The sequence below is a fragment of the Schistocerca piceifrons genome, chromosome 11 (assembly GCF_021461385.2).
Source record: "Schistocerca piceifrons isolate TAMUIC-IGC-003096 chromosome 11, iqSchPice1.1, whole genome shotgun sequence".
Taxonomy (NCBI): domain Eukaryota; kingdom Metazoa; phylum Arthropoda; class Insecta; order Orthoptera; family Acrididae; genus Schistocerca; species Schistocerca piceifrons.
In genome coordinates this window covers 56,334,629-56,362,432 of record NC_060148.1, presented here as the reverse complement: position 1 = coordinate 56,362,432, position 27,804 = coordinate 56,334,629, and the positions used below count along the sequence as shown (strand labels likewise).

The 27,804-nt window shown below is 40.6% G+C and overlaps 1 protein-coding gene and 1 pseudogene across 1 annotated transcript in view; both read right to left on the bottom strand.

The window, feature by feature from the left end:
- Positions 1–27,804, bottom strand: part of LOC124719676 (ankyrin-3-like) — a 100,620-nt gene that overhangs the window by 21,482 nt on the left and 51,334 nt on the right. The gene's annotated exons all lie outside the window — the stretch shown is intronic.
- Positions 9,885–10,002, bottom strand: LOC124720652 (annotated as a pseudogene).

Genomic DNA, 27,804 nt, shown 5'->3' with positions numbered 1-27,804 from the left:
GTTGGGATAGGGGACGGAAGTGTTTGCACAATACTGAAAGTGTTGGCGTTAAAAAAGGTTTGTGCCAAGTGGGTTCCCAGGATGTTGACAGTGGCTCACAAAGAAACGAGAAAAACGGTATGCAGTGAACTTTTGGAACAGTACGAGAATGGTCGAGATGAATTTCTTGGAAGAATTGTGACAGGTGATGAAACATGGTTCCATCATTTTTCACCAGAGACGAAGAGGCAATCAATGGAGTGGCATCATGCAAACTGAACAAAAAAAAAAAAAAAAAAAAAAAAAAAAAAAAAAAAAAAAAAAAAAAAAAAAAAATTCAAAACCACACCTTCTGCTGGAAAAGTTATGGCTACGTTGTTTTGTGTTGTGGACATCGTGCCAAGTGGAACCACCATAAATTCTGATGCATATGTGACGACACCGAACAAACTTCGAGCTCGACTGAGTCGTGTTCGACTACATCGGCAAAAGCAGAATGTTTTGCTGTTGCACGACAATGCACGGCCACATGTCAGTCAAAAAACCGTGGAAGCGATCACAAAACTCGGATGGAGAACACTGAAATACCCGCCTTACAGTCCTGGCCTGGCTCAATGTGACTATCATGTCTTTGGGAAACTGAAAGACTCTCTTCGTGGAACAAGGTTTGAAGATGATGACTCCATCGTGCACGCTGCCAAACAGTGGCTCCAACAGGTTGGTCCAGAATTTTACCGTGCGGGTATACAGGCGATGGTTCCAAGATGGCTTAAGGCAGTTGAGAGGGATGGAAATTATGTGGAGAAATGAAAATATTGTTCCTAAAGGGTGTATCTACACACTGTAAAACGTTGAAACATGTAGAATAAAAGATAGATTAAAAAAAATAGTGTGCATTTCTTTTAGAGTGACCCTCGTATGCAGCCAACGCAAAACTGTACGAGGTTAAAGTGGAGCACGAATTCCATTTATTTTGTTGTTATTGACCTGGTGAATCTAATAAATGTCCCAGATGTGTTTCTCCAGTAGTTTTCCTGAACATCTAGAGAAGCAAAGAAGCAATTACGTAAAATTTTTAATTTGTTAACTACTTGGCCCATTTTTTTTAATTCCACGCAATTGCACAAAGTTTTCAACAGAAGTTCTAGAGAATTTTATTTTAGAAAAAGTATGGTAGTAATTATTACTGAAGCTGCATGAATGTGTCAGATAATCTGCTTTGTTTTCTCAAGTTAACATGAATTCCCGTGTGCTATGGTATTAATAAAAGCAGATTGCCAGAGGAGAAGGTTGGTGATTGAAATTTATTTTTATTATTACTTCTACATTTGTGACTTGCACAATGCGTAATGCTCCACTAATCAGGATGATACTGATACTAGAAACATGGAAAACAATAGTTATCGCGACATACGGCAGATGTAATGAATGAATTTTTGTTTGTCCACGAATGTTAACACTGTGTGTGTGTTGCCAAACAAATTTTCTTTACAATCATGTACGATTTTCGGTAGTCATATATCAGTTACGGCATAAAGTCAAGCTCCAGCACTCCAGTCGGAAATGAGATTGCAGAGAGGCCTGTGAAGAAGACGTCGGCCAACTGCACGCTGTCCGACCCCTTTCCAGGACGACAACGCGCGGCAGCGACCTGTATGCGAAGAGGACATAAGCGGACTTGTCGCGGCCCAGTTCTACAAAAGCTTCAGGAATGGAGACCTGGGTATAAGCGTTGATAGTATTATTTTGCTTACATTAGAATTGTATACAGCGTGGTCCATTGATAGTGACCGGGTCAAATATCTCACGAAATAAGCATCAAACGAAGAAACTACAATGAACGAAACTCGTCTAGCTTGAAGGGGGAAAGCAGATGGCGCTGTGGTTTGCCCGCTAGATGGCGCTGCCATAGGTCAAACGGATATCAACTGCGTTTTTTAAAATAGGAACCGCCATTTCTACTACATATTCGTATAGTACGTAAAGAAATATGAATGTTTCAGTTGGACCACTTTTGTCGCTTTGCGATAGATGGCGCTGTAATAGTCACAAACATATCGCTCACAATTTCAAACAAACAGTTGGAAACAGGTAGGTTTTTTAAATTAAAATACAGAACGTAGGTACGTTTGAACATTTTATTTCGATGATACATGTACCTTTGTGAACGTATTTCAGAGAACGCATGCTGTTACAGCCTGATTACCTGTAAATACCACATTAATGCAATAAGTGCTCAAAATGATGTCCGTCAACCTCAATGTATTTCGCAATACGTGTAACGACATTCCTCTCGAGTAGTTCGCCTCCCGTAATATTCGCACATGGATTGACAATGCGCTTACGCATGTTGTCAGGCGTTGTCGGTGGATCACGATAGCAAATATCCTCAACTTTCCCCACAGAAAGAAATCAGGGGACGTCAGATCCGCTTAACGTGAGGGCCGTGGTATGGTGCTTCGACGACCAACCCACCTGTCATGAAATACGCTATTCAGTACCGCTTCAACCGCACGCGAGCTATGTGCCGGACATCCATCATGTTGGAAGTACATCGCCATTCTGTCATGCAGTGAAACATCTTGTAGTAACATCGGTAGAACATTACGTAGGAAATCAGCATACATTGCACCATTTAGATTGCCATCGATAAAATGGGGGCCAATTATCCTTCCTCCCATAATGCCGCACCATACATTAACCCGCCAAGGCCGCTGATGTTCCACTCGTCGCAGCCATATTCCGTTGCCCAGTAGTGCATGTTATGCCGGTTTACGTCACCGTTGTTGGTGAATGACGCTTCGTCGCTAAATAGAACGTGTGCAAAAAATCTGTCATCGTCCCGTAATTCCTCTTGTACCCAGTGGCAGAACTGTACACGACGTTCAAAGTCGTCGCCATGCAATTCCTGGTGCATAGAAATACGATGTTGATGTAGCATTCTCAACACCGACGTTTTTGTGATTCCCGATTACCGCGCAATTTGTCTGCTACTGATGTGCGGATTAGCCGCGACAGCAGCTAAAACACCTACTTGGGCATCATCATTTGGTGCAGGTCGTGGTTGACGTTTCACATGTGGCTGAAAACTTGCTGTTTCCTTACGTAACGTAACTATCCGGACACTTGGATGATGTCGTCCAGGATACCGAGCAGCATACATAGCACACCCCCGTTGGGCATTTTGATCACAATAGCCATACATCAACACGATATCGACCTTTTCCGCAATTGGTAAACGGTCCATTTTAACACGGGTAATGTATCACGAAGCAAATACCGTCCGCACTGGCGGAATGTTACGTGATACCACGTACTTATACGTTTGTGACTATTACAGCGCCTTTTGTCACAAAGCGAAAAAAGTGGTCCAACTAAAACATTGGTATTTCTTTACTTACTACACGAATATGTAATAAAAAATGGGGGTTTCAATTTAAAAAAACGCAGTTGATATCCGCTTGACCTATGGCAGCGCCATCTAGCGGGACAACCATAGTGCCATTTGGTTTTCCCTTTCAAAATGGACAAGTTTCGTTCTTTGCAGTTTTTTCGTTCGACGCTTATTTGGTAAGATATTTGGGCCGGTAACTATCAATGGACCACCCTGTATACTGAGGAACTTGCTTTTTGTTTACGTCGTCCTTTGCTTGCGACCCATCTATTGCATTTCTCACAAAGTAGTATCATTTACTTTTCGTAATAAAACTCATTAATACGATTTGCTTGAATTGTTGTTCAGCGATCCGAGAAAGCAGTTTTGCTATACATCCCATATTCGGCGACTAGGCAGGGTTCAACATCTACATCTACATCTACATGATTACTCTGCAATTCACATTTAAGTGCTCGACAGAGGGTTCGTCCAACTACAATCATACTATCTCTGTACCATTCCACTCCCGAACAGCGCGCGGGAAAAACGAACACCTAAACCTTTCTGTTCGAGCTCTGATTTCTCTCATTTTATTTTGATGATCATTCCTACCTATGTAGGTTGGGCTCAACAAAATATTTTCGCATTCGGAAGAGAAAGTTGGTGACTGAAATTTCGTAAATAGATCTCGCCGCGACGAAAAACGTCTTTGCTGTAATGACTTCCATCCCAATTCGCGTATCATATCTGCCACACTCTCTCCCCTACTACGTGATAATACAAAACGAGCTGCCCTTTTTTGCACCCTTTCGATGTCCTCCGTCAATCCCACCTGGTAAGGATCCCACACCGCGCAGCAATATTCTAACAGAGGACGAATGAGTGTTACTGGTGGATTTGGAAGAAACGGTATTGAGCCCAGCTACAACGACCTTGTGATCACTAATCCCTGTATCAGTCATGACGCCCTCTATCAGCTCTGGATTGTTTGTGGCTAAGAGGTCAAGTGTGTTTTCGCAAGCATTTACAATTCGCGTGGGTTCGTGGACTAGCTGCTCGAAATAATTTTCGGAGAAAGCATTTAGGACAATCTCGGAAGATGTTTTCTGCCTACCACCGGTTTTGAACAAGTATTTTTGCCAACATGTCGAGGGGAGGTTGAAGTCCCCACCAACTATAACCGTATGAGTGGGGTATTTATTTGGTACAAGACTCAAATTCTCTGAACTGTTCCGCAACTGTATCATCGGAGTCTGGGGGTCGGTAGAAGGAGCCAATTATTAACTTACAAGGGGAGGCCGCCAATTGTGAAATTCAGATTCGATTCATACTGCGCATAATAAAAGCTCATGGCCAGAGGTGTAATGTGGCAAAGCACCAAGATGCACTTCTCAGCCGTTGTCGAGAAAATCGACAGTTAAAATAAACCGTTGCGGTGAAATACTCTCAACGATTAACACTTTCCTACAGCGTCGTGGCGTAGCGGTAAGCGCTCGGGTTCGTAATCCGAAAGTCGCCGAATCGAATCTCGCGCCATGCAATTTTTTTTTTATTATTAGTTTTTTGTAATATAACTATTAATGAATTGCTTATGCATGTTGGTGAAGGCGGATCGCTCTCCAATTGTACCGCCTCCATGTTTTCGACGATGTTGTAAGTTGCGCTAGGGCCCGCATCTACCTTCTTTCGAAGTTAGCAGGCAACTACGCTGTTATGCGGCGGCTCGTTTCGGCCCATTCAACGTCTGTTCTTCAAGCGTAACGAGCGAGTAACGGAGTTTATATTTCATACCTGCCACAGCAAATTTGTGTTCGTGGGGTCTCTTCTAATTCGAACGTTTGACTTACGCTATACGTATTCGTTTCGGAATATCGTTTCTACGTCTTCCGTTAACTATACTTGGTTAACATTATGAAGACAATAACATTTGTGAAATACAACTTTGTTTGCGGAAAACATAATGATGTTCGAAGTCGCCAGTTTTTCCACGACAAACGACTTTCAACAACTTATTATATGCATAATTGTTGCAACTGATTGCCGGGAATTATATATATACACACATTAGAATTACAAAAAACAAACACTAAAAAAAAAGGGTAGATGGCGCGAGATTCGATCCGGCGACCTTCGGATTACGAACCCGAGCGCTTACCGCTGCGCCACGACGCCGCAGAGACTTACTAATCGTAGAGAGTACTTCACCGCAACGGTTTCTTGTAACTGTCGATTTTCTCGACAACGGCTGAGAAGTGCATCTTGGTGCTTTGCCACATTACACCTCTGGCCATGAGCTTTTATTACGCGCAGTATCCCCTTGTTAGTTCGGCTTTTAATTATAACCTCCACCCACACCACTTCGCACGGAGTATCTGCTTCGACTTCACTACAAGATAAACCACTACTGGCAGACACGAACACTCCACCACCAATTCTGCCTAATCTATCTTTCCTGAACACCGTCTGAGACTTCGTAAAAATTTCTGCACAACTTATTTCAGGCTTTATTTTACGACTAGGCAGGAGCCAGCCGACAATATGGAAGCACATCACCGAATATTGGCGCAGGTAACTCACTTAAAGAAGTTCGATCCGGAGACCTCGAGCTTATGAGACTAAAGCCGTCGGCACACGGGACGAGCTGGTCAACGTTGACATCGCGCTCTGCGACTTGTCACGTCACTTCCTGCTCTTTCTCATCGAGAAGCCATTTCGTTACGTGAAACAAGGTAAGGTCTGCGATATTTCGGCAACGTGCTACGTACAGTAGAGTCTATAGGAAGCAAAAACGCTCCCTCCGTCACAAGCAGAAAGCAAGAGTAGTGTTCAACGGAAGACCATGTTCCATGGGTTTCATTTTATACGTTGCACCGTATGAATATATGCAGTTTGTACGTCGAATGTCTGGACAACGAGTCATTAGTACGATTTGTTGTAAAAAGAAATGACGGGAAACATACTGGTGGTTTGACAATTTCCGTATTTAGTTATTTTCGAGTTATAATTGTGTGCAATGAATAAAAGCTCTTAATCCAACGAGCCATGTAAGGTTCATGCAAACGTGTCGTGCATATTCGAATTTGTTGTAGAATCAAATGTAATTAACATTTCAGCGATTAAAGTACAGAAAGTGACAAGGCTAGCAAGCGAGTTGCAGCATGGAGAAGTTAGTCGAGGCGTCGCCAAATGGGACCGAGAACAGATCTGGTGCGAATGCTTGCGTCCCACTGTCTCTAAATTTTATTCTTTCACCTTCGCGTTTTCTAAACGGTTGTGTGAGTTTATTATGAAGTTAACGGAAATACATAGTTTAATCTCTGTAATTCAGGGTGTATGGAAATGGAAGTGAGCGTTTGGCGTCATTGGCCGCGAGGCCCCTCGCGGGGAAGGTCCGGCCGCCTTCGTGCAGGTCTTACTACATTCGACGCCACACTGGGCGACCTGCGCGCCGGATGGGATGAAATGATGATGAAGACATCACAACACCCAGTCCCTGGGCGGAGAAAATCCCTGACACAGCCGGGAATCGAACCCGGTCCCGTAGGACGGCAATCCGTCACGCTGACCACCCAGCTACTGGGGTTGACACAGGGTGTATCAAAAAGCATCATGGGATCAAAAAAAAACTATCGCGTTATTTGAGATATTTACGTGAACAGTGTACTGATGGAAGGAGCAAAGTTTCGAGTTGTATATGGTTCTCGCTAGGTAGCAGCAGTATTCACCCGCTTCAAGCCTAGTCGGGACAACAGAAACCGTTTTGTGTTCTACGTTTTGCGCGTGCGGGTGAGTAATAGCTGTTCACCGTGACTATCGTACTAGGTGTGGTGTGGATCCTCCTACAGAACAAAGCATTAGACGATGGCATGAACAATCCCGAGAAATACACTACTGGCCATTATAATTGCTACACCACAAAGATGACGTGCTACGGACGCGAAATTTAACCGACACGAAGAAAATGCTGTGATATGCAAATGATTAGCTTATCAGAGCATTCACACAAGGTTGCGACACCTACAACGTCCTGACATGAGGAAAGTTTCAAACCGATTTCTCATACACAAACAGCAGTTGACCGGCGTTGCCTGGTCAAACGTTGTTGTGATGCCTCGTGTAAGGAGGAGAAATGCGTACCATCACGTTTCCGACTTTGATAAAGGTCGGATTGTAGTCTATCGCGATTGCGGTTTATCGTATCGCGACGTTGCTGCTCGCGTTGGTCGAGATCCAATGACTGTTAGCAGAGTATGGAATTGGTGGGTTCAGGAGGGTAATACGGAACGCCGTGCTGGATCACAACGGCCTCGTATCACTAGCAGTCGAGACAGGCATCTTATCCGCACGGCTGTAACGGATCGTGCAGCCACGTCTCGATGCCTGAGTCAACAGGTGGGGACGTTTGCAAGACAACAATCATCTGCATGAAGAGTTCGACCACGTTTTCAGCAGCACGGACTATCAGCTCGGAGACCGTGGCTGCGGTTACCCTTGACGCTGTATCACAGACATGAGCACCTGCGATGGTGTACTCGAAGACGAACCTGGGTGCACGAATGGCAAAACGTCATTTTTTTGGATGAATACAGGTTGTGTTTACAACATCTTGATGGTCGCATACGCGTTTGGCGACATCGTGGTAAACGCACATTGGAAGCCATACTGGCGTATCACCCGGCGTGATAGTATGGGGTGCCATTTGTTACACGTCTCGGTCACCTCTTGTTCGCACTGACGACACTTTGAACAGCGGACGTTACATTTCAGATGTGTTACGACCCGTGGCTCTTCCCTTCATTCGATCCCTGCGAAACCCTACATTTCAGCAGGATAATGCACGACCGCATGTTGCAGGTCCTGTACGGGCCTTTCTGGATACAGAAAATGATCGACTGCTGCCCTGGCCAGCACATTCTCCAGATCTCTCACCAATTGAAAACGTCTGATCAATGGTGGCCGAGCAACTGGCTCGTCACAATACGCCAGTCAGTACTCTTGATGAACTGTGGTATCGTGTTGAAGCTGCATGGGCAGCTGTACCTGTACACACCATCCAAACTCTGTTTGACACAATGCCCAGGCGTATCAAGGCCGTTATTACGGCCAGAGGTGGTTGTTCTGGGTACTGATTTCTCAGCATCTATGCACCCAAATTGCGTGAAAATGTAATCACATGTCAGTTCTAGTACAATATATTTGTCCAATGAATACTCGTTTATCATCTGCGTTTCTTCTTGGTGTAGCAATTTTATTGGCCAGTAGTGTAGGTTGGTTGTGTAAAGGCAAATCGCCGGGCCGTCCCCAAGGGTCTGACACAGACGCCAAATGCGTCTACACAAGGAGACCGCAGAAATCCGTTCGCCGTGCAGCTCGACAGCTCAACATGACCCCGATGTCCGTCTGGCTTGTGTCGGAGTTTAACACACGAAACCGTACGAAATTCAAATACTGCAAGCTCTTTGTGAAGGTGAGAAACAACAACGTGTGAAGTTCTGTAATTTCGTTCTCGGCAAGAAGGAGCACAACAGTTTTATTACACGCTTAGTGTGTAGTGAGGAGGCAACATTCCATTTAAATGGAAAGGTAAACCATCATGATGTGAGACTATGGGGTATGGAACAACCACATGAAGTTGTACAACATGCGAGGGACTCTCCAAAATGTGTTTGTGCCGTTTCACAGGAAAAGTTGTATGGTCCATTTTTCTTTGACGAGAACACTGTTACAGGAAGCACATAGCCCCATATGCTTGAGAACTTACTTTTCGAACAGTGACTTCATTTAACAACGGGATGGACACCGCCACACTGGCATCTGGAAGTGCGGGAATTCTTAAATCTAAGGATTACTGAACGATAGATCGGTCGCGCTGGACCAAATGATTCAGCCTTACATTACTGGCCTCCAAATCACCAGATTTGACTGTATGTCATTATTTCTTGTGTAGGTTTATAAAAGACTGTTTATGCGCTTCCTTTGATAGGTGTCATGTATAATTTTGGTGTCTGAATCGATTATGAGCGAGCAGTAACGTTGTAAAGTTGTATGGCAGAAGTTAGGTTAGTATCTCCGATGTTCGCGAGGGCGCAGTGGGCCAGACAATGTTAAGCTGTGTTAGAAAGAGGAAGCAATGGCAATGTCATGTTTCAAATGTAAAGTATCAATTTATCAAATTGTTCCATGAACATGATCATATCAAGATTGTAACGGAAACTGATTTGTAAAGAAGGAGGTCTAATGGAAGGTCAGAGGTAAATCTTATAATGATGTTACTTTTCTCACTAGTTCTGCGTCATCGAACTAACTCTGTTTTTATACTGAGAGTTGCTTGATTTGAGAGATTAAAAAAAAACCGTCTACAGGCCACGAGTGGCCCATCGGGACCATCCGACCGCCGTGTCATCCTCAGTGAGGATGCAGATAGGAGGGGCGTGTGGTCAGCACACCGCTCTCCCGGTCGTTATGATGGTATCCTTGACCGAAGCCGCCACTATTTGGTCGAGTAGCTCCTCAATTGGCATCACGAGGCTGGCAACAGCGCATGGCGGCCTGGATGGTCACCCATCCAAGTGCCGACCACGCCCGACAGCGCTTAACGTCGGTGATCTCACGGGAACCGGTGTAGCCACTGCGGCAAGGCCGTTGCCTGATTTGAGAGATAGGAAAGTGTATTGTTTGAATGTTAAGACGTTCATTAAATTTAAAATCAGCCTTGAGCACTTTTTCTCAGTATACAAAAACAAACTTAGTGTTGTCATTTAAGCGCATATTTCATTTTTTTACCAAACTTTCGCTTACAATTTTTGATGGATCATGGAACCAAGTGCGTTCAGAAAATTAGTTCGATTTGCAACTAACAGAGAACTCATTGTACCTCTCAAGTGTGTGTAGATACAGTAATTTACAGCTTTATCATTGCAGCGTGCAAGACACAGCAGTACTACACAGAATAGAGGTTAGCACAAAATATTTTCTTTTTTCTATTTTTTTCAATCACGGCCAACTTGTGTCATTCGGAGGCAGTTTTTGTGATCGGTTTTGCAAAACCAATTACTGTATGTTTCATGTCAAAGTTCATTCTTCAGGCGGTTTATACTGTTGAAAATTGTTCCAGTCAGATTGCTAACTTTTACAGTACGAAAGATTTCCCTTTTCCTTACGACGCCTTTACGTAGGGCACGGCCTGTCAATACGAATCAAATCTGTGAGGGGAAGTTGGTACGGTCCCATTGTGCGGCAGCTTTTACAGTGACTGCCGGAGGATACTTGGGGCAGAAGGTCGCTCCACGCTACTCCACGTGTGTATCTCCCAATGCCCCCCCCCCCTCCCCTTCAACATTGCGTCAGCTCGACGATGAAGTTGCGGCTTCCGACCCTGAGCTGGCGACACGACGGCCCGCTGCTGGCAAACCGCTGCCACAGAACACAGTACACGGAAAGGAAAGCTGAGGGCGGCTCCTCTGATTTACATGAAGCCAAGCGTTGCGATCGACGCCTTACAACCGGGTAAACAGGAAACGATAGCTGCTTACTATTACGGATCGAATTGGACATGATTACAAAATAGAACTAATCTATGTCCGGTATTACAATATCATATTTTTTTGACAAACAAATATTCGTCTAATTTCATTGACAAAGATCTTTGACGTCGCGCTGAAAAGGGTATTGCACTTTCGTCATTGTACGTCTAATCCCAGGACGACCCTATGTGCTGCAGTTGCTAGTACCACACACGTATACACTACTGGCCATTCCCCAAGAAGAAATGGAGATCATAAACGGGTATTTATTGGACAAATATATTATACTAGAACTGACATGTGATTACATTTTCAAGCAATTTGGGTCAATAGATCCTGAGAAATTAGGACCCAGAACAACCACCTCTGGCCGTAATAACGGCCTAGATACGCCTGGGCATTGAGTCAAACAGAGCTTGAATGGCGTGTACAGGTACAGTTGCCCATGCAGCTTCAACACGATACCACAGTTCATCAAGAGTAGTGACTGGCGTATTGTGACGAGCCAGTTGCTCCGCCACCATTGACCAGACGTTTTCAGTTGGCGAGAGATCTAAAGAATGTGCTGGCCAAGGCAGCAGTCGAACATTTTCTGTATCCAGAAAGGCCCGTACAGGGCCTGCAACATGCGGTCGTGCATTATCTTGCCGAAATGTAGGGTTCCGCAGGAATCGAATGAAGGGTAGAGCCACGGGTCGTAACACATCTTAAATATAACGTCCACTGTTCAAAGTGCCGTCAATGCGAACAAGAGGTGACCGAGACGTGTGACCAATGGTACCCACACCATCACGCCGGGTGATACGCCAGTATGGCGCTGACGAATACACGCTTCCAATGTGTGTTCACCGCGATGTCGCCAAACACGGATGCGACCATCATGATGCTGTAAAGAGAACCCGGATTCATCCGAGAAAATGTTTTGCCCTCCTGAACCCACCGATTCCATATTATGCTAACAGTCATTGGATCTCGACCAACGCGAGCAGCAATTTCGCGACACGATATACCTCAATCGCGATAGGCTACAATCCGACCTTTATGGTACGCATTTCTCCTCCTTCCACGAGGCATCACAACAACGGTTCACCAGGCAACGCTGGTCAACTGCTGTTTGTGTATGAGAAATCAGTTGGGAACTTTCCTCATGTCAGCACGTTGTAGGTGTCGCCACCGGCGGCAACCTTGTGTGAATGCTGTGAAAAGCTAATCATTTGCATATCACAGCATCTTCTCCCTGTCTGTTAAATTTCGCGTCTGTAGCACGTCATCTTCGTGGTGTAGCAATTTTAATGGGCAGTAGTGTATATAGTAATCCTTGTTCCACAGATCATGAATACGACATTTCGTAATTATGTGGAACATGTCACTTTAACACAAGTTTTCTTTACATAAAATAATTAATTCGTTTTGTTTTCATTTTCTCACAAGAACTACTTTATATGTAAGAATTCATCTATTCAGTAGAAGGAGTGGTCATTCAGAAATTCTTTTAATTTGCTTTTAAATGTTGATTGGATATCTGTCAGAGTTTTTCTTTAATACTGTTTGGCAAATGACAAAAGATTTTTGTGGCAGCATAATTCACCCCTCTCTGTGCCAAACTGAGATTTCATCCAGAATAGTGAAGATCATCCCTTCTTCTAGTGTTGTAGCTATGCACTTCGCTGTTATTTTTGAATTGGGATGGGTTGTTAATGACAAATTTCGTAAGTGAATATATGTATTGCGAAGGTACTGTGAACATCCCGAGTTCCTTAAATAAATGTCTGAAAGGTGATCGTAGATGGTCTCTAGCTATTATTGTGATTACAAGTTTTGTGCAATGAATACTTTCTCTCTCAATGACGAATTGCCCCAAAATATGATGCCATATGAAAGCAGTGGATGAAAATAGCCGTAGCAGGCTAATTTACTGATATGTCTAGCACCAAAATTTGCAATAACCCTAATAGTATAAGTAGCTGAACCTAACTGTTTCAGCAGATTATCGATGTGTTTCTTCCAATTCAATTTCTCATCAATGCACACACTCACAAATTTTGAGTATTCTGAGTTAGTAAGATACATCTGTTCATAGTCTATATTTATCAATGGTTTTATGCCATTTACTGTACAGAATTGTATAAACTGTGTTTTCTCACAATTTAGTGGGTGTCTATTTGCAGAGAGCCACTTCATAATTGGTGCAAGTAATGAGTGGATGGGCAAATATCTATTAAGAACATTATGTATGTAGATTGTGGACACTTGGGAATGTGGGTCTCATGGGAAGCATGCAAGGGATAAGTCCCTGCAGTCGTGCTATTCATCTGTGTCCTCTGTGGCTCAGATGGATAGAGTGTCTGCCATTAAGCAGAAGAATCTGGGTTTGAGTCCGGGTCAGGGCACACATTTTCAGCTGTCCCCATCGAGGTATATCAACAACACCTGTCAGCAGCTGAGGGTTTCAGTTGATTATCATTTTCTGAAAGACATTATTTGCAATTTCCTCACCTGATTCTTGCTTGTTGGGTGTGATTACTATACCTGTATCATCATTAAAAAGAACTAGCTTGGCATCTTCATGAATATAGAGTGGCAAGTCGTTAATATATATTAAGAACAATAAGGGACCCAAAACTGAACCCTGTGGGACACAATTCTTGATACATCCCCAGTTAGAGGACTCTGCTGCTTTTTGGAGACTATCTGTGCTATTAATTTCAACCTTCTGCATTCTTCCAGTTATGCATGAATTAAACCATTTGTGCACTGTTGCACTCACACCACAATACTTAAACTTATCTAGAAGAATTTCATGATTCACACAATCAAAAGCCTTTGAAAGGTCACAAAATATCCCAATAGGTAATGTCCAGTTATTTATTGCATTTAATATTTGATCAGTGAAACCATATATAGCATTTTCTGTAGAAAAGCCTTTCTGAAAACCAAATTGACATTTTGTTAGTACTTCATTTTTACAAATATGTGATCCTGCTCTTAAATACATTACTTTTTCAAGAATTTTGGATAATTCTGTCAGAAGTGAGCCTGAGTGGTAGTTGTAAGCATCAGACCTATCTCCTTTTTTATGCAATGGTTTAACAATAGCGTATTTCTGTCTATTTGAAAAAATACCCTGTTTCAGTGAGCTACTACACATATGGCTGAGAATCCAACTTATTTGTTGGGAACAATCTTTTAGTACTATGTTGTAAATGCCATCAATTCCATGTGAGCTTTTACTTCTGAGTGAATTTATTATTTTACTAATTTCAGTAAGAGCAGTGGGTTGAATTTCATTTTTATCAAATGGCATAGGTACTGCCTCTTCCGTACACTGCCTTGCATTTTCTAATGAATAGCTGGATCCTATATTCCCTACAACACTTAAAAATGATTAAAAATGTTTTCTACATCTGACTTCTTGTTAAACTTTTTATTGAGTTTGATAGAAATACAGCCTTACTGTGCTCTCAGTTGCCCTGTTTCCCTTTTAACAATTTCATTGTGTGTGAATTTGGAAGAAAAGCGGCGGAAGAAAAGGAAATATACATTTCGTGAAGCTACAGGTATTACACGAGATACTAAAAGCATTCAGCAAAATTTGTAACAAAAGCTGCTAGTGGAGGACGTCAAGTCTTTGGATGAAAGTGCATGTCAGTATTTTATCAGTAAAGTGGCTGATCATATTACGAAACTCAATACGCTCTTGATAAATGCTATATGTGGCGAAGACAGGCAAATCATGACACTGCGATTTCTCAATGCATGAGAGACCTACTCTTGTTTACAACACAGCACTCTAATATAACATTGCACATTAACCAAAATAATTCCAGAAATGTGTGAAGCCATTTATAAAGCAATGAAGGGAGAATATGTGAATGTAAATAAACGTTTAGTACACTATATGGGCAATAAAAAATATTTTTAATTTTGGATAATTTAATTAATGGAGTTGGTGTTCCAACAAAAAATTAATAAACAGAACTTAACAGATGAAGAGCTATTTAACCTGTGGCATCCACATTCCAACAATAGGCAAAGTAGAATGGAAAGCTAAGAAAGAATTTTTTATTTTAGAGTGTGTGACCACATCCTCTATTCTGGCTTGCTGAAAATCTGGCTGGGGTTCCAGATGTAGAGGTGAATGGCTGTAGCTGCCATTCTGGACACGCCCATCAACACACAGCATGCTCTGTGCCCCTTGCTCGCCCTCACCCTAGTCGAAGCATGTTTATTAAAAAAAGATTCGAATGAAGAAACCAACTTTGAAGCCATGTTTACAAACATTACAGAGACGTCAAATACCTTAGCGACGCCAGCGCTCGGAGCGGTTACATTTCACACTGCAATGAAGAGAAGACGAATGACTTATGATCATATTTGCGGCGAGGCCCTAGATTTGATCATATTTACTTGACGACAGGTGAGATATGACATTACACTATCAAATTTCTTTGATGCAAATATCTGACATATCAGCTTTGACAAAGAAATATGATAGTGTGGCTTAACCGACTAAATGAAAACTCTTACGAAAAGAAACGCTACTGAAACAACATGTGATAAATGTGTAGTTAGAAACATATCACACAAGCTTTCATATGAAGCTGTAAACTGCCACTGCTTTTAGCTTCAGATGACAACGAAGCTACTTTCTTTTCTAAATATCGGTTCTTTCTTTGCAGCTATTTTATTTTACTCCTTAACTTTCCTTTTCTGGGACTGTGGACTAATAAGGCTTTTGATTGTGTAAATCATGAAATTCTGCTAGACAAGCTCTAGTATTGCGGCATGAGTGGGAAAGTGCACAAATGGTTTAATTCGTACCTAACTGGAAGAGAGCAGAAAGTTGAAATAAGCAGTTCTCATAATATGCAAAGATCAGCACATTCTTCAAACTGGGGAACTATCAAGAATGGGGTTCCACAAAGGTCGGTCTTGGGTCCTTTGTTGTTCTTAATATGTAGTAATGACTTACCTTTCTATATTCATGAAGAGGCAAAGTTAGTTCTCTTTGCTGATGATACAAGTATAGTAATCACACCTGACAAACAAGAATTAACTGATGAAATTGTCCATAATGTCTTTCAGAAAATTACTAAGTGGTTCCTTGTAGATGGACTCTCACTGAATTTTGATAAGACACAGTACATACAGTTCCATACAGTAAATGGTATGGTGCCATTAATAAATATAGACCTTAATCAGAAGCATATAGCTAAGGTAGAATATTCAAAATGTTTAGGTGTGTCAATTGATGAGAGATTAAATTGGAAGAAACACATTGATGATCTGCTGAAACGTTTGAGTTCAGCTACTTATGCAATAAGGGTCATTGCAAATTTTGGTGATAAACATCTTAGTAAATTAGCTTACTACGCCTATTTTCACTCATTGCTTGCATATGACATCATATTTTGGGGTAATTTATCACTGAGGAATGAAGTACTTATTGCACAAAAGCGTGTAATCAGAATAATAGCTGGAGTCCACCCAAGATCATCCTGCAGACATTTATTTAAGAATCTAGGGATATTCACAGTAGCTTCTCAGTATATATACTCCTATGAAATTTGTTATTAACAACCAAACCCAATTCAAAAGTAATAGCAGTGTGCATAACTACAATACTAGGAGAAAGGACTATCTTCACTATTCGAGATTAAATGTAACTTTGGCACAAAAAGGGGTGAATTATACTGCTACTAAAGTCTTTGGTCACTTACCAAATAGTATCTAAAGCCTGACAGATAACCAACAAGTATTTAAGAAGAAATTAAAAGAATTTCTGAATGACAACTCCTTCTACTCCATAGAGGAATTTTTGGATATAAATTAAGAAAAAAAAGAAAACCAAACAAAAAATTATAAAAAAATTTAAAGTAAAAACAAAAAAATAAAAAAGTTGTTATATTAACGTAATTATGTTGTTAAATCAACTTAATTATGTCATGTATTGGAAAATTTGACTCTTTCCACATCATTACGAAATATCGTATTCATGATCAATGGAACTAGTATTAATCTAATCTAATCACTTCCGACTAGGGTGACCAACTCCCCGTATTTCCCGGGATCTCTCGTATTTAGACACATTTTTTCATAATCTCCCGGCTCGCGTATATTCAGGCTCAGTGGCCGTTTGTCTCCTGTTTTTAATTGTTTTTCTTATTATGTACCGGTACGTAAAAATATTTTTCAATCATTTAAATTTTGCACGCACTGTCGGGATTCGTTCGTAGACAGCAGAGAACTGATTCTATATCGACCTTCGACCATATATCTCGACATTATGTGTATCGAATATCTTTGGAATGATCGACCGACGCTTGGCAGTTATGTGTGACTGTTTCTGTACCAGTGCTTATTGTGAATCGTCGTTACTTTGTTCAAGATTTTATGATGGACAACGAAGATGAAGCTAAAACGCCACCAAAAAAGAAAAAGTATATGTGTACATATCTTACGAAATGGGAATCTTTATATTCCTGGATTCGACCAGCATGGTCAAATGCTTATAAAGCAAACTGTTGAATTTGCAAACAGGAGTTGAACATCACACATGGTGGCAAGAACGATTGTTTACAGCACATAAATACTTCAGGTATGGTAATAAATTATTAATATATCTTCGTGTTCAGTATGTAGTAATTAGTAATCCGCAATTTTCTGAGTTAACATCTTGTATTTGCTTGTAGGTCACAAAAGCAAGGCAAATGATGTAACTACCTCATCCAAAATAACTACGTTCTTCATATCTCCTCACCTGAGCAAAGGCTTAACAAACGAAGATGTGAAAACCATTTCTGGTGAACTTTCATTAGTCTACGACACAGTGCAACACAGTCTAAGCTATAGGAGCTTGGACTATGCATCAAACTTTCGAAAAAGGTGTTCAGTGAATCTAATGTGTCAAAGAAAATATCTTGTGGGAGAACTAAAGCTGAAATGATAATGAACGTATAGGCCCCAAGCAGTGTGAACGATTTTCTGGAAGTTTTAAATGACCCCAAGAAGTGTTTCATGTTCTTTTCTTTAGCAACAGATACCTCCAATCACCTAAATTTAAATCTAGTAGTGAGAACAACTTCATTGAATTCTATGATTTTTTTTCTTACTTAGGCAGTAAATTTGATAATAGTTTAAAGAGTTTAATACCACTGTCTAAAAAGGGAATTGACATTCAATGGCATGCATGAAGTTGTAGAATATCTTAAGCTGGATTGTATTAATGAAGATGAATTATATGAGGAGTTTTGTAGTTCTAATGATGCAATTAAATGTGCTGTCTCTTTAGATGGTAATGTTAGCCAGAAATGGATACCAGTTTTTACAACTTTGAAATCAATTAATGTTAATTTTGAAAACTTGGGTAAGCTGGTTTGTTTTGCTCGAGTATACCAGGAAGTAATGCTCACACAGAGTATTTTGTCTCATGAATAACAAGTGGCCTGATATAAACAACAGAAGTACACAAACTTAATCAAATCTGAACTACAAGTTGCCATGAATTTTCCTTATTCATATAGTGAATTCTTTGAATTTGCTAAAAATGATGTAAAACTATTCACTGAGGCAAAATCTGTTGCAAAAAATGTATAAGTAATTGTGATGTGTAAATAAATAGTCTACTTTTACAAATACTGCTTTGATTTTTGGCAAAATTTTGCCGTGCTATTAATCTCCCTTATTTTTTGTCAAGGATATAAGAATCTCCCTTATTTTCGTTTAGGAAACTTGGTCACCCTACTTCCAACAGATACAGATGTTACTGAACGCACTGCAGGAGTGTCGGTGCATGCATGAGTGCTAGAATTTTCATTCTTGTTTTCAACCGGAAAGTAACGCATAGGGATTACTTTAAATGAAGCCAGTAGGCTGATTAAAATTTAATTTACACAAATGTTTTGAACTAAGCCCGGACCTACAAATTCACTCGAACATTACGTAATATGAATCTTATTCGTTTATTAAATGACGATTGGTACATGTCATCAAAAAACTTTTGTCCAACTTTGTCCTAAGAGTGTGTCCAGCTTTTCCATTGTGTAACTTTCGGTGTAGAACATCATTTTCTTCCAGCAATAAGTACTACAATAAATCATGATCACTAGTTTCAGAAACGTGCATTTACTTCCACGAACTATTCACGACTGTTTCCACGACAAATATGACCCCAGCAAGTGTAAATAACTGTAAAATGATGAAAGCACCCGATTTTATATACGAAGTTCTAGTGTGCAACTTATAATCGCTTCTTGGAAAATTATTTGCAATCCTAAATCTTTGTTTGCCTTTCCATTTCATGCCTTTTATATAAGTATTAATAAATACAGTATATTAAATATTATTTCTGTTTATGATAAAGTCTTAAAATTTTAATCCATCAAGGTTGTAGATCTCCTCAGTTAGTAGCATTACTATATTTTTTTTTTTAGTTTTTCGCTTGTATATTCAGTTTCTTCTTGATTTTCTCTTCCGTATCCGTGGCCATTTGTTGTCTTTCTGTAGATGAATCATAACAGGACAGGCATAATAAACGTATATCTAACATCAACACGTGATTGTTGAGTACAGCTTTTATGTGTGTGATGCACTTTACATTGTACGTGCTGGTCTGACTTGCTTTCTTTAGTCAGAATTGTTAGTTGGGAAAGTACGAGGGGGAACATTAAGATAAGGGATTGATGAGAAGTGGAAGAAATTTTTTGCATACAGTACAAACAAAAGGGTAAGTTGAAAAGCGATTTCATTCTGTATAAGAAGCAGAGAGGAGAAAGAGTATACATTACATAAAACTAGTAAAGCATCTAACATTAGGAAACCATCCAAAATTTTGTGTATAATATGCACTTTCCACAGCTGTGAGGTTTGAGGCGCCATGTCACGGATTGCGCGGCTCCCCCCCACCAGAGGTTGTATGTTGTTCTTAGCATAAGTTACTTTAAGTAGTGTGTAAGTCTAGGGACCGATGACCTCAGCAGTTTGGACGTTTACGAATTCACACACATCTGAACATTTTTTTGCACTTTTCACTAAGTAAACCACATATCCTAATACAATATTGTACATACAATCAAGTAAAGCTGGATGTTATGCAACAGTGCATTAAAGAATGGTAGCCTTTTTAACAAAAACACGTTTAGAAAACACTGCCCCATAACCCTTGGCTTACAGTTCCACACACTTTCCACGATGCCACACGCTGCTCAGGGTTGATACCACCATAAGTCGCCCGAGCAGCACTAAAACCGCTATTTTCTTTTAAACGTCTGCGCACATGGCGCCCCCACTTCTGTCCGTTTTGTTTCTGGCTGAAGCCTGCACATACCACAAAATCGGACGAAATCGGTGATGGCGAATAGGCGCAGTCCCCTTGTGAGCTACAGGCTACCTGTGCCTCGTGCGATCAGGCAGCACGCTCAAATGAAATACTTTTGACTTCTATCGTCTCCATACTGAGTGAAACTGGCTTTCCGTCCACCTTTAAAAAGAATTACGATATGTTAGGTACATTAAGTATACAGCAACGTGCAACCTAAAGTGAACCGAACGTAACATTCTGAACAAAAATGAGGAAATCCTGCACTTGCTAATGAGTGTTGACGTGTTCAAACTTAACATGTGCACATGTTTGCAAGTGAAGGGAAGTGCTCGTGGGAATTAAGGGGGGGAGGGGGGGGCAACAAAGTGCCCAATGATGACAAAGCCAACATTTTTGAACAAAAGTAAATTTTCCTACGTTTCATGGACTGTGGCGCGATTTTAACATCAATCGACGTGACTTTGTCTTTCTTTTGGGTCAAATAGTCCGGTATCATCATCATCATCATCATCATCATCATCATCATCATCATCATTTAAGACTGATTATGCCTTTCAGCGTTCAGTCTGGAGCATAGCCCCCCTTATACAGTTCCTCCATGATCCCCTATTCAGTGCTAACATTGGTGCCACTTCTGATGTTAAACCTATTACTTCAAAATCATTCTTAACCGAATCCAGGTACCTTCTCCTCAGTCTGCCCCGACTCCTCCTACCCTCTACTGCTGAATCCATAAGTCTCTTGGGTAACCTTGCTTCTCCCATGTGTGTAACATGACCCCACCATCTAAGCCTGTTCGCCCTGACTGCTACATCTATAGAGTTCATTCCCAGTTTTTCTTTGATTTCCTCATTGTTGACACCCTCCTGCCATTGTTCCCATCTACTAGTACCTGCAATCATCCAAGCTACTTTCGTATCTGTAACCTCAACCTTGTTGATAAGGTAACCTGAATCCACCCAGCTTTCGCTCCCATACAACAAAGTTGGTCGAAAGATTGAACGGTGCACAGATAACTTAGTCTTGGTACTGACTTCCTTCTTGCAGAAGAGAGTAGATCGTAGCTGAGCGCTCACTGCATTAGCTTTGCTACACCTCGCTTCCAGTTCTTTCACTATGTTGCCATCCTGTGAGAATATGCATCCTAAGTACTTGAAACCATCCACCTGTTCTAACTTTGTTCCTCCTATTTGGCACTCAATCCGTTTATATTTCTTTCCCACTGACATTACTTTCGTTTTGGAGATGCTAATCTTCATACCATAGTCCTTACATTTCTGATCTAGCTCTGAAATATTAATTTGCAAACTTTCAATCGAATCTGCCATCACAACTAAGTCATCTGCATATGCGAGACTGCTTATTTTGTGTTCACATATCTTAATCTAACCCAGCCAGTCTATTGTTTTCAACGTATGATCCATAAATAATATGAACAACAGTGGAGACAGGTTGCAGCCTTGTCTTACCCCTGAAACTACTCTGAACTATGAACTCAATTTACCGTCAACTCTAACTGCTGCCTGACTATCCATGTAAAGACCTTTAATTGCTTGCAAAAGTTTGCCTTCTATTCCATAATCTCTTAGAACAGACAATACCTTCCCCCTAGGAACCCGGTCATATGCCTTTTCTAGATCTATAAAGCATAGATACAATTCCCTGTTCCACTCATAACACTTCTCCATTATTTGCGTAAGCTAAAGATCTGGTCTTGACAACCTCCAAGAGGCCTAAACCCACACTGATTTTCATCCAATTGGTCGTCAACTAATACTTGCACTTTCCTTTCAACAATACCTGAGAAGATTTTACCCACAATGCTGATTAAAGAGATACCTCTGTAGTTGTTACAATCTTTTCTGTTACCATGTTTAAAGATTGGTGTGATTACTGCTTTTGTCCAGTCTGATGGAACCTGTCCCAACTCCCAGGCCATTTCAATTATCCTGTGTAGCCATTTAAGACCTGACATTCCACTGTATTTGATGAGTTCCGACTTAATTTCATCCACCCCAGCCGCTTTATTGCACTGCTATCTATTGACCATTTTTTCCACTTCCTCAAATGTGATCCTATTTCCATCATCATTCCTATCCCATTCTACCTCGAAATCTGAAACATTACTGATCGCATTTTCATCTACATTGAGCAACTCCTCAAAATATTCCCTCCATCTGCCCAAGGCATCCACAGGATTCACCAGCAGTTTTCCTGACCTGTCCAAAATACTTGTCATTTCCTTCTTACCTCCCTCTCGAAGACTGCTAATTACACTCCAGAATGGTTTTCCAGCAGCTTGACCCATAGTCTCCAACCTGTTTCCAAAGTCTTCCCACGATTTCTTCTTGGATGCTGCAATTATCTGTTTGGCTTTGTTTCTTTCTTCAACAGAACTTTCTCTGTCTACCTGGGTTCTGGTATGTAGCCATTTTTGATACACCTTCTTTTTCCTTTTACAGGCTGCCTTGACTGTATCATTCCACCAAGCTGTTTGCTTCATCCTACTCTTACACACTACTGTTCCAAGACATTCTTTAGCCACTTCTAGTACTGTGTCCCTGTACCTTGTCCATTCCTTTTCCAATGACTGTTATTGACTACATTCAACTAACTGGTGCCTTTCTGAGATCGCTGTTATGTACTTGTGCCTGATTTCCTTATCCTGAAGCTTCTCCACTCTTATCCTCCTACATATGGACCTGACCTCCTGCACTTTCAGCCTCACAATCCCAATTTCACTGCAGATTAAATAATGATCAGTGTCATCAAAGAATCCCCTGAATACACGTGTGTCCCTCACAGCCTTCCTGAATTCCTGATCTGTTATTATATAGTCAATGACAGATCTGGTTCCCCTGCCTTCCCAAGTATACCGGTGAATTTTCTTATGTTTAGAAAAGGAGTTTGTCATTACTAAGCCCATACTGGCACAGAAATCCAAAAGTTGTTTCCCGTTCCTGTTGGCCTCCGTATCCTCTCCAAATTTACCCATAACTTTTTCATACCCTTCTGTTCGATTTCCAATCCTGGCGTTAAAATCTCCCATGAGCAGAACGCTGTCCTTGTCCTTTACTCTAACAACTACATCACTGAGTGCCTCATAAAAACTATCCATCTTATCTTGATCTGTCACTTCACAATGCGAATATACTGACACAATCCTAATTTTCTTGCTAGACACTGTCAAATCTATCCACATCAGTCGTTCGTTTACATACCTTACTGCAACTACACTGGGTTCCATTTCTTTCCTGATGTAAAGCCCTACACCCCACTGTGCTATTCCTGCTTTGACTCCTGACAGGTAGACCTTGTATTCTTCCACTTCCTCTTCTTTCTCACCCCTTACCCGAATGTCACTAACAGCTAAAACGTCCAGCCCCATCTTACTTGCAGCCTCTGCCAGTCTACCTTCTTCCCAGAGTAGCCCCCATTGATATTAATAGCTCCCCATCTCATTACCATTTATTTGCCAAGTCGTATCTTAGGAGTCCCTGGTTTGTCAGTTAGAGGTGGGACTCCGTCACCTCCAAAGGTCCGAGGCATTTTGCTCTGATTGTTGCCAGCATCATATTTAAAGTACCAGGGAAGCAGGTTGCTAGCCTTACTTGCCCCGAGTCCCATTGGGTTTACCCCTAACGGCTGAGGGACTAACCGGTGGATTTGGTAGTCTTTTCCGTATGAGCACAAAGGTGACCATGACTCAGAATATGTCTGAGATGCCCAGCCTTATTCCAAAGTAACTGGTGTCCCAATTGTCGGGACCACTTACTTTGCCACTCATACGTTGCCCGTGGTTCATGAACTAGGACATGACTACAGGAACCCACACCATGAACTGGTATGTTTCGAATATTTTACAAGCAAGAATGGCAGAGCGGAGACAACGCCAAAATGTCCTGTTAGGCGACTGTATGCATGACCTAGTAGATTACTGCATTTTATACGTATTGTTAGATGTCCGAAGTTTGGCTCATTCAGTAAAAAAAATTACTGGATGTGCTTTGAATATTTGCTATGGGATGCATCTGTGTACATAAATAGCCAATAAGCCAATGACGTTAGTTGTACAAGGGTGCGGATCATTCACAACTGACAAAAGATTTTTTAATAGGGTATTTTAACTTTTTCTGTGAACACGATGTAAAAATCATTACAGTAATGTGGTTTACGTGAAACTGTGGGGTAATATGAAATGATTTGCAGTTATCTTGTTTTTAATGTACTGTAATTATTGGTTTTGTGTGAGATTGTTATCTTGCTGACGATTTTAAACCTGAAACATTGCCTATGGAAACGTCAATTTCTACAAGCCATCGTCTTCCCTTGTAATTTAATGAAAACCTAAAGACATCCAATTTATTGCTCAAGTCACATTAATAACTCTTTATATCACCACGATTGTTTAGACCTCTTTTTATAATTAACATGTTTGAAGCATGGTAATTTGGAACAACTATTATCGTTTTATATTCACTTGAAAACAACTGAAGCTAGCAATGATGATAACTGTTGTGTTGATTACTACAGTACAGGAATGTAGAACTGAGTTTAAAGGTCAATAATGACATGTAAAATGTGTGTGTGTGGGGGGGGGGGGGGGAGGGGGATTTATAGCGCCATAACTGCCACCGCATGTCACAGAATCCCTAAAGTGGCCAATCGCTGTATTCTTAGTTTCCTCAAACTTTCTGGTACAGTAATCAATTTTAACTGTAAAATTTTTTGTAGAATTTTAAAAAGTTACTAGTGTTACTAGTTACAACTATAGTTTTCACCAAGTGATCTAACATCAAACAGAGGTGTTTCAAGAAACCCCCTATCAAAGTGTAATAACTTTAAAGATGCATATTTTCCTATATCTTATTCCTATCATTTAATTACCTATTGGTACGCTCATCTGGAAGCATCTCTCACCCAAAGTTCAGAATGCATTATATTGTGTTTCCATTAATTATTGTGATGCATGACGACTCCAAAGTTAGAAATTGTTTTATCCCGAAAGACTAACTGTTTCCTATGTAGGGTTAAGTACGCATCTAGTCTATGCGCTACAACACGTACTCATGCATACGAGGGGTATCCCATTATGACCACTTTTGAAATAACGGAGACCAAGACAGTTTTGGTCTCACAGGTTGAACTTCCCGCACTTCACCTCAGTTTAATATTTTTCGGTCCCCACGTCGTGCTAATGATCCTGTGCTGGAGCCTACATAGCCTGTTTTTATGATGCAAGATAACAGTATAACTATATTATTGTCTGATGAGTGCGTGATCCACATCCCGCTCTGGTTCTGAGACCAGCAGTGTGTCTTCTTTCTGTACATTATCTTCCTTCTGCTTATCATTTGCAAATAATGAGCCAAAAAGATTTCCATCTAGTATCACCAGAGTCTTGCGGTAATAGAAAATCTCTTGCCTCAGGTCAGTGGCGGCGAGCAGAGGGTGCGAAATCTCTGTATTCATGATCAGTATAAGAAAACAACCTCTACAATGCTCCTGCTTGAAATGCGAAGCCATCTTGGATCTGATAAGTAGACGGAAAAGTATAAATTCGTGACATTGCTGTTTACAGGTTTTCTGTGAAAAGAGACTGCAAGAAACCAAACACAACTTTGTTGTTGTGGTTTTCAGTCCTGAGACTGGTTTGAAGCAGCTCTCCATGCTACTCTATCCTGTGCAAGCTTCTTCATCTCCCAGTACCTACTGCAACTTACATCCTTCTGAATCTGCTAAGTGTATTCATCTGTTGGTCTCTCTCTGCGATTTTTACACTCCACGCTGCCCTCTAATACTAAATTGGTGATCCCTCGATGTCTCAGAACATGTCCTACCAACCGATCCCTTCTTCTAGTCAAGTTGTGCCACAAGCTCTTCTTCTCCCCAATTCTATTCAATACCTCCTCATTAGTTATGTCATCTACCCATCTAATCTTCAGCAGTCTTCTGTAGCACCACATTTCGAAAGCTTCTATTCTCTTCTTGTCTAAACTATTTGTCGTCCAGTTTCCCTTCCATACATGACTACACTCCATACAAATACTTTCAGAAACGACTTCCTCAAATTTAAATTGTCAAAAGCTTTCTCTAAGTCTACAAATGCTAGAAACGTAGGTTTGCCTTTCCTTAATCTTTCGTCTAAGATAAGTCAACTAAGATAACACAACTTTACATTATCATAATTTTACAATTTTCGCTTTTTTTGAACATCACATCTTATACAGCTTATGTAAAACCAGGTGGTTTTGAACACAAAGAAACAGTGTAGTTGTTCCTCAGTTATTTCTCATTATTAACTGTGGCGGCTTGTGAGTGTACATTGTCGGTGTTCACAAATTTTTAGATTCAGGTAAATTTGACATTGTAAAATTAATAGCATTTACTGTATAACAGTTATGCTTAAGAAAAAAATTGAACTACAGCCACTGCCAACAAGAATCAATAACAATAATAATAATAATAATAATAATATAGAAGGAAACAAACCCAAACATTCAACACAAACCAAAAGAAATTTTATCAGACAATAGATAACACACACATTAAAATAAACAATCCACCAAACATAACAGACATGGAACACTTCTGGAGCAACATATGGTCAAACCCGGTACAACATAACAGGCATGCATGGTGGATACAAGCAGAAACAGACACATACAAGATGATACCACAAATGCCTGAAGTGATAATTTTGCAACATGAAGTCACCCGAGCAATTAATTCTACGCACAATTGGAAAGCCCATGGAAAAGATAAAATAGCAAATTTCTGGCTAAAGAAGTTCACTCAACACATTCACATCTAACTAAATTATTTAACAGTTACATTGCAGACCCATACACATTCCCTGATACACTTACACATGGAATAACTTGTCTGAAACCTAAAGATCAAGCAGACACAGCAAACCCAGCAAAATATTGCCCCATAACATGCCTACCAACAATATACAAAATATTAACTTCAGTCATTACACAGAAATTAATGACACATACAACACAGAACAAAACTATAAATGAAGAACAAAAAGGCTGTTGCAAAGGAGCACGAGGATGTAAAGAGCAATTGATAATAGATGCAGAGGTGACATATCAAGCTAAAACTAAACAAATGTCGCTACACTACGCATACATTGATTACCAAAAAGCTTTTGATAGTGTACCCCACTCATGGTTAGTACAAATATTGGAAATATACAAAGTAGATCCTAAATTGACACAGTTCCTAAACGTAGTAATAAAAAATTGGAAAACCACACTTAATATCCAAACAAACTCAAATAATATCCCAATACAGAATAAGTGTGGAATATACCAAGGAGACTCATTAAGTCCTTTCTGGTTCTGACTTGTTCTGAACCCACTATCCAACATGCTAAATAATACAAATAATGGATACAATATTACTGGAACATATGAACACAAAATCACACATTTGCTATACATGGATGATCTAAAACTACTGGCAGCAACAAATCAACAACTCAACCAATTACTAACAATAACAGAAGTATTCAGCAATGATTTAAATATGGCTTTTGGAACAGACAAATGTAAGAAAAATAGCATAGTCAAGGGAAAACACACTAAACAAGAAGA